The sequence below is a fragment of the Hetaerina americana genome, unplaced genomic scaffold (assembly GCF_022747635.1).
Source record: "Hetaerina americana unplaced genomic scaffold, ioHetAmer1.1.p SCAF_9, whole genome shotgun sequence".
Classification (NCBI taxonomy): Eukaryota; Metazoa; Arthropoda; class Insecta; order Odonata; family Calopterygidae; genus Hetaerina; species Hetaerina americana.
In genome coordinates, this window is record NW_027287538.1 from 28,373,730 (window position 1) to 28,389,784 (window position 16,055).

Below are 16,055 nucleotides of genomic sequence, written 5' to 3' on the forward strand. Positions count from 1 at the left end.
TCTTTGTCATACAAAGGTAAATTATCCTACAATTAATGTTAAATATGGATTATTATGAGCAGTGCCTTACACTTTTGTTTAATCACACTATTTACCGACTGAATTCCGGAGAGCGTTCGAGGATATTTTGATGCTAGGATAATAAAAAACCCCAGGGTCTATAAATGATGACAATGCATGAACGGATAATTAAAGATATAGCCAAAATTAATTGCAAAGGTGGATTATATGTGCCGTATATTTCGTGCTCGTTGGATACAAAATTTCATTCATTATGTTTTTTTCTCCTTTCACGAATGTACGTACGTTCAGAAATAAATCCTTCGAATCATCAACCAAATAATTTGCGATAAAAATTTCAGTTATTATTATAAATGTAATTAGTCTGGAGAGAGTGTTGTCCCAGTAGATAGAGCGCCTTGTTATTGCCTGGGAGCCTGAGTTCGATTTCCGGTGACTTTGAACGTTTCCATCTTCAGCCAAGTGTTTCGATATTTCAAATGATATTTCTTGGAGACCCGAAATGACGTAGAAAAAGAGACAGACCACCATATGTGTAAATCTCACACGCCGTGGAGTTTAGCGAGAGTAGAACTCTACCATCAATTCTCAAATAAGCCCTCAAGTTCCATCACTCTATTTAGATACAGGTAGCTTACCATGTAGAGTTAAGTTTTTCTTTGTGCCTAAGAATTATTACTACCATTATAGAGATCTAAAACATGTCTGTAGAGCAAAGAAATCTTTTACCCAACAAAATTTATTTCTAAAATTTGCAAACATCTCTCTTTCTCTTCCCCAATTACCTAATGTTCTTTATATCTATCACAGGCTTTATATCTATCACATCCCAATATCCCTCGGTGTCCTTAACCATCCACTTCCCATCTGTCCTATGAATTTCTACCATTTTTTTCCTTTCTCCCACCACATGTATAACACCCTGCAGTTCACCTTCCTCTCCATCCATATTATTTCTTCCATCCTTTTCAATAACCAAGCCTGAGAACTCTCCGATTTCCGCTCATCTCTTCATCTAATCAAAGCCTAAATTGTAGAGCAGCATTATGTTGCACATTAACCTATACCCTAGTTCTTTCTCATTTTAATGCCTCTAGATGGAGTCACGATCAAAGCGAAATCCGCATCCTTCTCCTTGTAAGATATTCTTTTCCCAACATAGATGAACTTCAAACATTCACAGAAATATGTTCTCAATTCCCTCAATATTTATTCATCTTCTAATTTCGTCCTAATTACACAAATCATTGTCACACTATCATATCAGATGAATGATATTTTCGATAAGTATTCCACATCATTAATTCTCAGTGCACTTCATACATCGACATTATTCCATATTTCTAAATTTGGAGTGGATGCCTGAAATGAAATGTCGTAAGTTCCATGTCAACTATGAATAAATTGCCTTACAAGATGGCGTTAAAATGTTAGAGCCAGTTCTTTTTTACATATTTATATTTCATTCGACATAGAGAGGAAGTGACTCAAATTTCTTTCACGTAAAGTAATAACAGCTAAATATTTGGGTTCTGTTTCAGAGACTTTATGATGGATGTGAGACTCATTTTAAATTCACGGAACGGCTTCAATAGTGACACTCCGCATTTAATTGTTACCCATGGAAAATGGCTCTTTCCCATCTGTACTTAAAATGTATGCATAAAGTTTAATATATCCCAATTTCTTACCAATAACTTAATAATCAAACATGAGACCCCGAAAGATCAGCTGTAATATTTTAACCATTGTAAATATTGAAGAAAGAAAATTCATTGCATTCTTTAAATTATATTTTTTCTTTAATACCATGGTTTCACCACGAGCTACAATCAACGCAATGAGTCTAGATAGTGTGTAGTGGGATCACTTGTGGTAATTGCAAAGATTAATAAACTCCTCCCAAGTTACGCCTGAGACAGTTTCCTGGAGAACCATTTTTACTCAAAGACAACGTTGAAAACATGTAAATGTTACGCGACAAAGCGGGGGAGCTAACAACAATGCTGAGATGCGTTACCGAAATGAACAGGGTGAAAATTCCAAAAACACCACGTGACACAATATGAACCCAAAATTCGGGGGAAGATCGGGGTCGGATAGGGGCATGATGGAAGAAACCAGGGGACTGGGGCAGAGATTGAAATACGCGGGGTAGGGGAAACGAGAGTTTCACATCTGGGGCGAAGATGGGAGGAAGAGGGTGATGGAAGGAAGAAGGGAACGAAGTAAGCGGATAGGAGTTGGCCTGACGACTTCTCCCTCCTCTTCAAATCTGTAGATGCGCCCTCTTCCCCCATACCCCCTTCCTTCCACCCCTCCACACACACACACACACACGGAGAAGGGTTTAACGGCTGCGAGCGGGTACGAACCGTGGGGGTCGGGGGACTGGAACTGGGAGATGGTGGCGTTTGCAGGAGGAGGGAGGGAAGAGGAGAGCGGAGAAAAGGGGAGGCGAGAGGGTTGAATGACCCCTCGGAGTAACCGCGAAGGAGGGAGAAGGAGGGGGGGAAGTGGGGTGGCGAGGAGAGGGGCGAGCGACCGAGGGAAACAGCTCGCTCGCACAAGTGGTCGGGCTGAGACGTGTACGATTGATGAGACTGGAGACGAGGGCGGGTGGGTCACGGGGGGGAGGGGGAAGGGTTGCGGTGGGAAGCGAAGGGGGAGGTTGGAGGAAACTATTCTGAGAGTGTAGGAGGGTGCGGAAAGGATCCTGGGGAACCGTGTGCAGACCTACTCGCGGGTGTGCGACGAGACCCCAATTTTCGCGACGGAACTCGATTCATTGTCAGAGCTCGAGGAAGCGAGAGGCAATTCATGCGGGGTCAAATTAAGGGGTGAGGGTATGCCAGCCGGACCGTCGCTCGGAGGGACACAATACGAGGGATGTTTTAAGTCTTGACGAACTCAATGGTCTCAGATTGAACTGAGTGAAAATTTATGATCACTGAATAAGTAAATTATGTACATATATTTTCACTGTAAATTTAATTAAGTATCACTGTTTTGATAGATATACCACATTATGATTCTGATGCATAAAAACCGTTACACTAAAACCAAATTTCTTTGGAAGCATGCAAGCTTTACTTATTCAGTGATGTTAATATTTTGATGTCAAAAATCAAAATAATTTCCATTCAAGGGGTAACATAAATTTTTTGACGGTAATAGACCGGTTATAATGGGATTTTCGTGCCAGATATGCTCCTAATCCCCGCCTAAAATGATACTTAATACTATAAAATCTTTCAAATTTAAGCTATTTTTAGTCCATATATTTTCTAACCCTCATTATCCCTCCCAAAATGACTTATTCTTTCCTCCCTCTACCCTGCTAACCCTACAATACTCTCCCCTCCATCGCAGAAACAGCTTCACTTGTTCCCTACATCCCCTTATTCTGCTTTCTTCTTTTAAATTGTACCAAGGGACTTCACTTGTTTTTGGGTTTACTTTTTATAATTTGCATTGATGCGCAATACAAACCATTTTTCTGCTTCTTCTGCCAGCCACTTTTCTTTCATGCAACCTGTCTCTTTATGCAAATAGATATGACTGAGAAAACCAATGGGCTAGTTACCACTTCTTAATTCATGGTTTATGGGACAAATCATCCCTGAGAAGATATTTTTGTTGTTATCTATTGCATCCATATACCATATATTGGGTATATATACCACAAAAGCAAACGCTTCAGTTGTTTTCCTTTCCGTCCATTTCATTTTTCCATTCCTCTCCCCAGTCGAAAGCCTTTGAATCTGATGGCGATGGCCGTGCCGTCGAAACGTCAAAACAACATATGTGAGTGTCCTTTCTTTGTGTTTCTATGGTTTAAAAATCTACATCTGTGTTTTAATATATTTATATATATATATATATATATATATATATATATATAATATATATATACACACACACGTAAAAGCTGGGGAGGATGAGGCTAGGGAGTGTTAGCCACAGGGAGGAAGGATACAACGTGACAGGGGTTAAATAGCTGCGCGAGCCATACTGCTCGCTCTACCGCTCTAACACTCTCCAGCACAATTGTTCCAAACCTTTCAATACACATGTGTCGAGGTTGACCAAATCATTTGTATTTGGTAAATTATGCCTGGCAACGTTGTAAGGCCCAATACCGTTCGTGCTGCATTGACAAATATGTTGTGGAAACATAAAAAAGTTCAATTATGCTATCATTGTGCAGCGATTCCTCAAAGCAACCATGAATACATTTATTTTAACATTAAATTTATCTTGCTGATATAATTCGGAAATTATACAGAGTGGTTGACTAGTACAGTCGTGAAATTCGGCAGGGTCTTATTTTTAGTATATCATAAACCACTAACGCTACATTTACAGCGACAGTTCAGTTTCATAGTTGGATGGATCAGCTATCGTTGCACCCGTCATTAAGCCGACTTCGATTATTTTGATTAAATGGATAGGATTGGGCAAGCAACCATTATAACTGAATTTATTTCCAAAAGCATTATATTGACGATTAATTTAACTCTCAATAATGTATTAATTAAAATTGTGGCAGCCATAAGCTTCAACCAGTAGATTCAATTTGTGTTCCAAATGGTTTCGGTTTCATGGCCAAATATAGATGAATTAACTCCTGTTTATAGACCGCCTTTTGTTATGATGAGTGTTAAGGGACGTGCAGCTAATTATTGTTATTATTAAGGCATTCTATTTGAATTAGTGTCTTTTACATTAATTAACTTTGTTTTATCTTTGGTCAATATTACCTGGTAGGACTGAATGGATGAAATGGCGAAAGATTTTCTTCATTTTCTCAGCGTAAAAAATAAATAAAAAGAGATGTTTCAGTAATCTATTGTGGAATATCGTGATTAATTAAAAAATTGGCAATTTTCGACAAAATAAAACTTAATGCGACCGGTTTCAATGCAACTACATCATTGTCAGGTGAACCTGATCTGACGATGATGTAGTTACATTGAAACCGGTCGCATTAAATTTAATTTTGTGGAAAATTGCCAATTTTTAATTGAGTAAATAATTAACTTTAGTTTTCTGTACCATTTTGATCGCCTCTAGTCTCTGACATGCTATTTGAAAGCACATACATATGTATTCCACCAGAGATACCTTTGAAACCTACTTTTATATTTCAGTAATCATTAATGAAGGTTTTGTCAGCTGCGTCAGTGCTAGCCTGTTCTAATCCCACGGTTAATTACTCATTCCGAGATGAATATGCTTGCATGTCATTCGTCCGACTTTAGTCTAAAATCCATAAACTGATCATTTCAACTCTCAAGTTCGTAGCTCATAGTTTTATGTGTATCAGTATGAGACCATTTATTAGCGTACCCTTTGTCCCCATTGCCTCTGATCTTAAGCACGTAGTCTTTCTATGTGGGACCTAACAATGGGGTAATTAAGCAAGACGAGGATTTTAGGGAGTTCCGAAAGAAATTCCGCTTCGGTATTAGCACGCACTTCGCCATTTAAGCTATAAATCATACTATGTATATATATATATATATATATATATATATATATCAACGATACAGGTAGCACCCGAGGTGGTGATTATGTTTCAAAAATTCGCTTGACTTGAAATGGACTTCAGCCACAGTTTAGCCGATCTATCATAAACAAATTTGGCATGTTATCTCCGCCGCAATGAAAGGTTTAAACTTTAAACCTTTGCTCCGTTTTCGCAAAAAGCAATTACGAATTGAAAAAATATACTCGCAAATGTAAATTTGTCAATGGGGCTCATTACAATAAAATATTATAAAATATGTTTAGAACTATAAATGTAACCATCGAAAATATCAGTAATTATAAACATTGAAAAAAGGAGTCAATCCAAACATCATTAATGCATCATACCATATAATCTGACAAAAATGGCGTCATACACGTTACTAGATCGTTAGATTGATAGCTCAAATTATCATATTAGTCCTCTAAACCGTGTTATAATGCCATGGTCCGATGAATGATAAGGTTTCTGGCTATCCAAGTGATCACCGGTTCGAGTGCCGCGTCATTAACGGATGAAGTAACTTAAGGTAATTAATGGTTTTTAATGGATTTTGTGTACTTTGCGATGAGATCCTACCGCCAGAGAACCGTGTCACTGTCATTAACTGAGCAGAGAAAAAGAGGCATTCGGTGTTCCCAAGTATTTTAGGCATGTCAAGTAGATATAGCATTTCTCCAGTAGATATAGCGTCATGTAAATACAGCATTTCTTTATGACTTATATTCCTTGCGTAGTTGCATAAGACGGATTACGGTAAGCTTTGACGTATCAAGAAAACCGCCAATAGATATGCGGATACCTTTAGAGTAACCCCTAAAACGTCCAATAAAAATCTTATCACAATTCCCACGGTTCATGAGTTGGGCGCCGCTGACAAGGGTTATAAATCATTTCACACAACCTTAGAGCTCAATGGATCTGAAATTCCTCCAGACCGTTAAGCACTTCTAACGAGTCCTTCTTACGACAAAATTCGATGTATTTTAGGCTTTGTGACTTAACTGTTCCGGTATCGTAATATTATCATCTAAGCATACCAAAATCTTTAGTTTAAAGGCGGGTTAGGTTTTTCGACTGTCGCTAACGCTTGCTATCTTCTCTACCATTGTAAGAAGTTCTGCTGTTTTCCTTCTTAATTTCTTTGTAAAATCTGCCTGCCTTCATACGGTCTAAGAAGTCCATTTGCTCCCTTCCGCTTACCCAACATTTTCCCTTCTAACATCCCTCTCGTCATTCTATAACCTCTCAATATTTCCTCCGTCCATTTTCTCTCCCTTGTTCAGATTTCCTCTAGAAACCTTCACCATTGGTCCACCCCGTTGAAGACTTCCACGTGAAATAATATGCAAGACATAATAAATGCTCTAAAGCATGATTACACAATTATTAATATGTAAGTTTCAAAGGGAGAGATTGACTTATCAAATAAATTATGCCGTTAGGGAATTATGGATACATTTTCGAGGGTGGAGAAAGAATGGAAACAGACACGAAATCTTTGTTAGTTATATAAATGAGGCATGGGATGAAGCCAAATTTGTTCCCTCATAATGGGGTAAATGGGGTTGAAGAGTTAATTTTTAACGCCCATCATATGTGATTCTTTCGAGAGAGAATAACCTTAACACTTCGTCATCTTCGGGATCTCTGAGATACATGGAGATCCCATCAAGGCTTTAGGGGTTTACTAGATAATGCCCTTCTATAATACGAATTCCAGCAGCAGATGTCGAACAAATTTTCCCTCGAGAAGTTACAAAAAACTTTTGACACATGGACATCAATTAGAATACAAATTTCACGCACAATACTGTAAGTGTACTAAAGAGACGCCCTTCATTTCGTGTAGGCGCAATAGAATATCCGTGTGGTTATTAAACGAGTATGCATGGTAATTCGGACGTTTCAAAATTGCTATCTCATTTTGAAATCGCAATGAATTCTAGATTCATATATATATCAAAACAAAACGATAAATTATCGAAAAGAAAATGTGTACATCTGAAAATAGTAGAGCATAGTACATCTTACGTGTAATTTTATGACATTTTCTATCAGTTTTGATTCAGGAAGTGAGTATGACATTATAAGTATTATACTCAATTATTTTGACTCAGCCCAACGTCCACTTCTATTCAACTAACGCTTTTCAATTAATTCACCATTCTCATCATTCTTTGACAAGAATACCTCTTTCATTACATTCCATCTTCAGAAAAGAGACATTTGGCGCCGGATTTTTTCTAACATAAGCAGCATTTTGATCGTTTTAACTTTGGTCGACTTTTCAATATTGCCCTTCATTTTTGCGTGTAGTCTTATATACCATGCAGCAATTCTCGTAAAAAAGAGTAAAATTTTTGGGTTGATTTCAAATTTTTTTGTCTTTAAATTTTGCAGAACAAAAAAGGCAGCATGTTTTAGTATATCCCCATGTGTCATAACTGAGATCCCAGGAGAATCTGACGGTTTTTTGGCACATTGTATTTAAAATACAATTAAGTAAATATTCTACGCAGAATTAGCTTCATTATAACATAAACATTATTTTAGTGCCAGAAAATGACTTTGTTTTGACCAAAGTCGATGAGTAATTAATCATCTAAATGTTTATGAATCAGTTTTTGTGTAGAATATTCTTACTGATATTGTGCATGATAAAATAAAATTTAGATAAAAAACACAAAGATGGCGGAAAACTCTCATAGAAATAAAGAAAATCTCATCAATTTCCGGGCATTAAACTTTCAGAATCAATTTCAAATTTTTTAAATATTTAATCATGGTTCAAATCATTGATTTTCACGCTCTGGTGTAAGAATTATCGAGAGCAAAGTTAGTAATCCTGATTCATAATCATTTTTGAATGAAACAATGAATTTTGAAAAAAAAATTTCATCGATGAATTATTGTACGAATATACAAAGAGTTATACTCATTTCCCAAAGCCATGAGTACTTCAAAAACAAAAAAGGAGATTGGTATCATTTGTTTCAAAATATCTGGCACTTATGCTACATGCATGAATGATTACTCAGGGAATTCCGAGATTGGACCATTTACAATTCATATTAATAAAAAAATACGTAAACGTCACACATTTTCCGGATTTGGATAAATGGGAAAATTATTAATAAACTCTCAAGTTTCGAAAATGCTTGCTCATGCTTCTCGTCTATTTTTTTCTGATTGCTTGATCATATGAAAATATTGGTGATTAATATTTGGTAAAAAATATGAAACAATGAGAACAATGGCAAGGAAAATAAGCTTGAAGTCCGGGTATTAATGACGCGTACGGTTGATGGAGATTAATACATTAATATTGTGCGCGGTCTGCCTATCCACTATTATCTGTGAAACGATCTCTGTCAGGAACAGTAAATTAATTATTGATCAGAACGGTGGCGGAGTGTTTGCCATGCCGTCACGCCACACACGAGGATGATTTGCAGTCGGGCGCAAATTCTGGCAAAACCAATCCTACACCCAAATTCACGCTAATATGAACTTCACAACACACGTAAGAGGTAACCGCGTGAACATCCATGAAGTTTAATTAATGATTCTGCGAAAACGACCACTATGGCAAATTTTTGACAAATCTTATTCCGAAAATTATGTACGATTCTATTTATTTGAAACAAAAATGAATTTTTTCTTAGTGATCATAAATATATCAAAGTCTGCTATATAATTTCATTAGTGGTAGTTTATTCGACAGAGAGCCGATTCCTAAACGTTATTTTGTATTTTCAACAATTGGAGACAACAGGATAGAGAAACAAAAAATTTAAGATTTGGAATGAGGTGTTGATGCAGGTAGGTGTTTTATTGAATAAGTGGACCGGAGGTGGCAGCCAAGTGGGTAGAGGGTTTGGATTTTGGCGAAAAGGTCACGGGTCGGCAAACTACTTGATACCTTTTAACCGTAGCATTTGAATACAAGCGGTGGGATATCTGGTGAACAGCACTTCATTACGGGAAAATATTTGAAAACTTTGCTTTTGTGCGTAAACCTTTACCACTAAAAGGTGCGAAGAGAAAAACTTGTCTGTGTGGACAAATTCCAAAGAAACTGCGGGAGATGCCGCAACAGTAACTTTTAACGGAGTCATCCGCTAATGTGCATTTCAATGCAACAATTTCAGAGCGTAAAAATCATTCGCCTTGACTGGGACCCGAACCCAGATCCCTCAATATCCGGTCGAGTGCTTTAGCCACTTAAGTTACCGAGGCGTCCTCTTAAACTCTGAAATTTTGGGGCTTTTAAAGGAACTAGATGTTATGACGAAATACAGTACATACAATGTCACATGCATTCGTAGTCGTGCGCGAGGCGCCACTGTCCACGAGGTTAAAGCCAACTTTAAACACTTATGGTGTTTTCCCTTTGACAAATTCCAAAGAAACTGCGGGAAATGCCGCAACAGTAACTTTTAACGGAGTCATCCGCTAATGTGCATTTCAATGCAACAATTTCAGAGCGTAAAAATCATTCGCCTTGACTGGGACTGCTGTCCCAGTCAAGGCGAATGATTTTTACGATCTGAAATTGTTGCATTGTCTGTGTGGTTTTACACTTTTCAGGGTTTAATTCGTGATCTACCTGTATTAAAATTTAGAGAGGAAGGAAAGGAAATGAGATATACAATGCATAAATAGGATATTAAATGCGAAGAGACCAATTTTGACCGAATACAAACTCAATAATTGTAATTACAGGAATAATATTTAAGAATTAAAGATTTTCCAAAAATTAAAGGTAGGATTTGTGGACGGCCCCTAACATCTACTATGCTGTGCGAATTCTACGAACTTCCTTTTCTTTGCCCTACGCTATTTCATTTTTCAATTCTTAGTAACTTATGCCTTCCTTCATGTTATCTTAAAAATACCATTTTTTCCTTCCTCCTCCCCGCTTTCATAAAATTCATTCTCCTGTCGCGGCTTTCAACATATCATCTGTTGAATAATAATATTTATTTTAATGCAAGTATTGGTTCAAACATCCAATATAGAACTGCGTCATAAGTACAAATTACATACACTGCAGACAAAGTGATGACACACAAAAGTAATACGTAATTCAAAACAGTTTAAGTAATGTGTAAAATTACAACTTACTTATTACATACGACACAAGAATAGATACAAAGGCAAACACTATATATATATATATATATATATATATATATATATATATATATATATATATATATATATATATATATACAATTAAAAATTTATGAGCATGAGATATCATAATTCTCATTAATAAACTCTGAAATGCTGCAGTATTTTTTCTCGTAGAGAAAAATCTTCACAGAATTTTCAAATTTATGAAAAATACGTGAGAAACGAAAAAACATGGACAGGAAATTAGTTGACCAGACAGGAAGACAAAAGGCAAAGTTTTTAATAAGAAATGGGCGAAGAGAGGAAGCTGATGTGAAAAATAAAAAAGACACACAAAAATTAGGCGGAGGAAATACTAAAAATTGGAGTTTACTGTACTGTGGAAAGCTGCGGAATTTGAAACAAAACATTTTGGCAACCTCAGGTAAGTTGGTCTAAAACTAATATGAAAACTAATGCGGGTATCTTAGAATAACAAATAGCTGTCACCAATGACCTTGAGCGCTAGGGCGGTAGGACTCTACGAGTATGAGAGTGAAAGTACCTCCGTGGGTTATTACGTCATTGTCCTTTCACTGCCAGCGTGTAAAGAATATATATAAAAGAGCTGCAATTTGGAAGCGAACAAAAAACACCCGTTTTATCCCGAGGAGCCGGAGCTTTTTTTTCTTCTTTATTGATATTATTATATTTATCGCTTTGATAAGAGATGCAATGGGATTAAACCCGGGGATAGTTTCTTAAATCAGAGTAATCGCGATCTCGGGTCTTCAGACGGAAATAACCAGAGTGAAAACATCTGCCAAGTTTGGAAAAATCCAGGGTCAAAACCAGAAATGTAAGACCTGTTTAAACCAGCGTGAGGCTGGAAAATGTTATGCGAAACGGGAAGGAAAGTAGTGAATACTATGGAAATTAGCAAAATAATATTGTCCGAAGATTTTGTAGGTGAACCCGGAGAACCAGATTACAAGACCCGATAATTCAGGAATGAAAATAATGGCCACGGAGTATGCTTGAATTTATGAGCAAAGCTTCCTAGAGTAAAAAGAAAGAATTAAAAATATGGTGACAAAACCCTAGGACACCACGACTACCCATTCCAACGATGCGAATAGCTGAGGCGAGAAGTGCAAGAAAGCCTTTATCTTCTGCATGAGATAATAATAGAAATCCAATTTGAGAAGTAGGCAAATGATTTTGGGGGGTTTTAATGCAGCTACTGGAGAAAAACAACACAATAAACTATTGGGGAAATATTAATTAGAATAATTGAACGAAAAAATTAGATAGGTTTAATAGGTAAATAGTAATTTATTTGAATGTAATTAAAAATTCGAATATAACTGCAAAAGAAGATATAATTAGTGATATATCCAGGAGAAAATAGATTATGTCAATTCGGTTACATTATCTTGAAGCAGAGACTCAGGAATTGATTGAACTTCTTCATCTATAATCAAAAAGGAGACATAAAAATTTGCAAAAAGTAATGAGTGATATTAACCAAAGGAATAAAACTCATGCGGACTTCCAGAACGAAATAGTGCCTGTTCTCAAATGGAAGAGAGCAAATAAATTTGAAAATTCCCAGAGGAGATCTCTTAGATGAAGCTCAAATTGGATTTAAGAGAAACAGAGGCACAATATAAGTTATTTAAGCCCTTAAGCTTCTTATAAGGAAAATGAAAAGAAGTTGGAAAAAGACCAACAAACTTTTAACGCATTCCTGGGTTTTTACAAAGCATTTTATACTATCTACAGGATTAAAATGTTTCATTACATCCTGAGGGAAAAGAGATGTCAGGATAAGGATAAACAGAGAAAATGGATGTGGTTAACTCTTAACTTAGTTATGAATTATCAAGAGTCAAGAGAGAGGGATATTATAACTTAAAGATAATGAAGCAGGAATTCTTATCGATGAAATTCAATTCATTCATTCATTTAGTACTGCTCATTTTTGCTTCATTTAATCCGAAAAAGTTTTATAGGTGATTTTACACGTAATTAATCCTAAGGCATGGAACACACACACATAGGGATTTTGATGATGCATCATTAAAAATTAGTAGACATAAAGAAAGGGTTCGTTAATTTGAAAGTGCTAAAAATTTATGGCTTGAAATAAACATCCTCGACAATGACTTGCGGTAGAATAAAATGGAGCATTACAAACGCGAGACTGTTTGACCACAAGCTAGATGGAACGGAAGGTTGCTGTTATTTATCAAGACTAATTAAAAAAACAAAAAGAACGCAGAGCAATAAGCTTTTAACGGAAAGAAAAATGTAATTTGAGCGTAAATTATGAGTGTAGAAATTAGGAAAGATATTATCAAAAGAGGTCTGGGATTGCAATTCTCCATAGATGGAGAATTGGTTGGAATAGAATTGAATATAGAAGCGTGCAGCGGGCGAAAAAATAAAGCTGAAAGAAATAGACACGCGGTACTATATAGGCGAATAAGAAGATCAATGCAATGGATAAATGAAAGTGGCTAAAAAAGATATTCTGAGAGATGTTAGACTAGAAGCCAAACAACAACTCACGTATAGCGATATGATAAAATCTTCGGATGTACTGACCAGTGGGCTAATATGAACTATTGTGGAAGGCAAAAATGCGCGCAACAACTACAAAGCAAGATTCAGGGTACACTACATGACCAAGGAGTGGAAAACATACGAGCAAAGCGATGCGGATTCATTCAGAGATTACTTGCCTAGACAGTCACATACAAAAGAGTAGCGAAATAATTTATTATATGATCAAAAAAAATTAAACAAATTATGCAAAAGATCAAAATAGTTTGGTCCTAAAGAGTCAAAGCATCCTTAACGACCACGCAAGGCATTGCGTCTTCAAATAACTAATTAAACAATCTAGAAACTCATTCTTGAAAGTCATAGCAGGACTAAACCAAACTTATTGAACCATTGAGAGATAAAAAGATTCATCCGTATGGCGTTTCGACTTTCGTGAAACCCAAACCTCACCGTTTTTTCACAATTCACAAATACAGATAGGTACCGCGTATGTGTAAAATTACAGAATATCATAATTTCAAGAACACGAAAATTCGTGAATTTCCTACTGGTCACAAATTTCTCCAAACAGTACTTTAAAATGTATATGTACATAAAGAGTGTTGGGGAAGGTTTCGGAAAAATATATTAACTTCAAATATTGCTCCAATGCCTCAAAATCCTTCAAAGCACATTCCTTGAGCGTTGATACACATTTGCCAGCGGTTTTTCCACGACTCGAAGGCTCCCTAGTAGGCGGATTCCGGAAGGTCCTTAAGGGTATGCATACAAGCTAATTTGAAAACACTTAGGGTCCCATGCTGGTATCTAGTGAGGGAGGATTTCACTTTTAGGTATGGGAAATAGTCTGCTGGTACCATGTAGGGACTGTAAGGGGGTTGGGGATACCGTTTTTCGTCAGGTCGTCCGTTACCTTTGGGACGAGTTTAAATCAGATATTTCGCATCGCCAAATTTACAGTGATAATGGGGTGTACTGTCATTATATCAATGTCGATACGATCTGCAACCATGCGCACACTTAACCGACGTGTCGGTTAAGTGTCACGACGGTCTGAATTCAGCACTTCATGCACACTTTGCACGCTGTCGTTGGCTCTTGACGCCGACGGTCGTCCAGCGCGGGACTCGTTCTCGACACACTCTCGATTATCTTTGAAGAGCTTGTGCCTCTTAAAAACTGCAGTTTTTGAAATGCTTTTATCCTTGAACACTTAGCAAATCATTTCCAGCGTCACCATATGCGATTTTCCCAATCCGAAGAAATATTTGATGGCATGCCTCTCACTCAATCGTTCGATGCATATTGCGCTTGCAACGGGCCACTCGACAGTGGCCCACCAAAAAATGGTCTAGCCTGAACGAAAACTCGCAGGCGATTGGCGCTTGTCGCGTGTTAAAGGTCAGACACCCCACCACTGAGCCACAGTCAATCGGCCCATAGTCACGTTATGAAAATATTGTTTCTGATACTTTTTATACAAACCTTGAATTGCTTTTTAACTCTGAATTACCCTTCTTAAACGACTATGGTTGGCATTAACAAGATTTAATTTGAAATTTTACTTTGATGAAGACACAATCTGCTTTTCTTTTCGTCACCTATAGAAATATCGACTTTGCGAAAACTCAACTTCGGTACTTACCATTTTTCTTCCTTCGAGTGATGCTAGGAGTAACCATTAAAAGGAAACGCGCGAAGAGAATTCCCGAATCGAATTTGGCATGGAGGGTTGGCTCTGGAACTGCTTTCCGTCCTCATAAACTTTAACATCCGTCGCCGGGCATTCTTTGCGAGCTTTAGAGAAGAGGAAAATGTATGGGTTGGATTTAGCCGAGCTGACGGAAATAGAACTACAGGAAATAGAATGTAACCAATATAGATTATGCTTCCGCGTCGCTCCCATTGAAGGATAAATATAGCATCGCAAATAAAGCTCCGGTACATTTCCAAAGTAAATGTAGGACGCCATCGCCAAACAAACTGATACGGTTGTACACCGTAAAGCGGATAATCGCTGTGTCCCATCCTCGGTGAAAAATAGCTTTGAGCCGTTGGTCTGGGTTTGACACTAAGTATTCTAATACAAAATATTTCGGTAGTATTAGCATTTTCTGAGCATAGTATAACACGCAAAAAAGTAAAAATGACTCAATTTGATGCATTTCGGTGATCCCAGCCGCTACCATCAGTGGTAGAGGAGACCATCTCTCTCACTGCATGCATGTATTAGAGTAAACTGTGTATATTTGCATATATATATATATACATATATACATATATGTATGTATATATGTATATATATATATATATATATATATATATATATATATATATATGTATATATGTATATAACGATTGTACGGAAAAACTCACACGAGCGGCTCAAGTGACTTGAAGAAGGCCTCTGAGAGGGCCGAAAGATCGAACAATTTACCGTGTGAGTGTTCTTTTAAATGTTGCTATTCTTTTCTATTTGTGTGATATTGTGTCAGCCCATTATTATACATTTTTATTTATATTCACGTATATGATTTAATAACTGCATGTGTATGTGCATATATATGTATGTATGTGTATATATATATATATATATATATATATATATATATATATATATATGCACATACACATGCACTTATTATTATTATTTACGTGAATTTAGCATTGTTAAGATAAAAACGAAAATATATAACTAAATATTGATAAATGATTGTAGAAATTATATTATGAAATAACCTTCGCATATTTTACTTCCTATTTTAAATACAGAGACCTTTATTTATCCTCAAACATTTCGGTCTTAAAA